This window comes from Setaria italica, chromosome V (genome assembly GCF_000263155.2).
Source record: "Setaria italica strain Yugu1 chromosome V, Setaria_italica_v2.0, whole genome shotgun sequence".
NCBI lineage: Eukaryota > Viridiplantae > Streptophyta > Magnoliopsida > Poales > Poaceae > Setaria > Setaria italica.
Window position 1 is genome coordinate 9,961,378 of NC_028454.1, and position 1,193 is coordinate 9,962,570.

General features: G+C 49.0%; 1 long non-coding RNA gene across 1 annotated transcript; it reads left to right on the plus strand.

Annotated features, from left to right (window-relative positions):
* The first annotated feature begins 336 nt into the window (after positions 1-336).
* LOC111257222 lies at positions 337-923 on the plus strand. Its single transcript, XR_002677627.1, has 2 exons — positions 337-466; positions 558-923. It is a non-coding gene; the product is annotated as an uncharacterized LOC111257222 (long non-coding RNA).
* Positions 924-1,193: the final 270 nt, after the last annotated feature.

A 1,193-nucleotide genomic window follows, 5' to 3' on the forward strand; every position in this document is an offset into this window, starting at 1 on the left:
CCTCCTAATTAGCATCCGAACATTCGATGTGACCCTCCTAAAGTTCAGTAACTTGTATCAAACACTCCTAAAGTTCAGTATACTCTCTAGTCTCTATGAGTAATTGCTCCACAGCTCCAGACCAGGTGAAGAGATCGAAACCCTAGCTTGTGGGTGGATGGGGATCATGGCAAGTTGGTGCAGAAATTGAAGAAAACTGCTATGGTTGCTGCAGGTGGCAGGTGCAGTGTACTTAATTTGCCAATCCAATCTTCTCCCGTTCTCCGCGCCTATAAATACTCGCAGAGCGATACGGCGTATCCTTGGTCCTCCACCATCATTAACCTGATCGATCAGCCAGCCATCCAGCAAGTGATGATCATGGCCTGTGCGAGGACAAGAACAATGTCTCAGCAAGTGATGATCGCCTTACTACTTGTGCTCATCTCATGCCCAAATGGCTCAGCTGAGGCTCGCACATCATCAGGTCTGTAATGTACTGTAATGTAAGCTGCTTTTGTGCTCCATGGGTACGGTCTAGTTGAGATCATCCATGTCACCACTCTATCTGTATGCAGGCGACCTCGACGGCGTGCTGCACCACGGTGCGCGGAAGCTTCTGGGCCGCCCCGCGCCTCCGCCGCCGGCGCCGGCGTCACGCCCTCCGTACAGCGCCTCTGTCGTCTTGCCCCCGCCGCCTCCAGCGATATGATGCGACAAGCACGCCGTCCTTCTCTGTACTATATATGCGCTGCATATGGCTAGCTGCACATAGAATTACTTCAGAGTTGTGTAGGGCTAGTATGAATCAATACTTCAGAGTTCAGACAGGCTCACTGTATCAGAGATGCTGATCAACTGATGACCATGCATAGATGCTGTCGTCGTCAACTGTTTAAGAATTCAGACAATCTGGCGGTTTTCGCTAGAATATACTGTCGGTATGTGATCAGGTTTGTCGCACGATATCAGCTGTTTGCGCCTAATTTCAAATTGTATCTAGGCAAATATTTTTCCTCGGGTCTTTTCCTTCTGAGTGGGAGACACAAACTGTCTGCTACTAGTTGGACCGACATCTCTTAAATGGGCTTTATATTAATGGCGCAAGGTCTTGTAGTTAGGATGGCCCAGTTCCGTAGAGATGGGCCAGAAAGTCAAACTAAATCCAAGAGATAGGCTCTAAATGTGCGTCGGCTCCATGCTTGAAAGAAAAA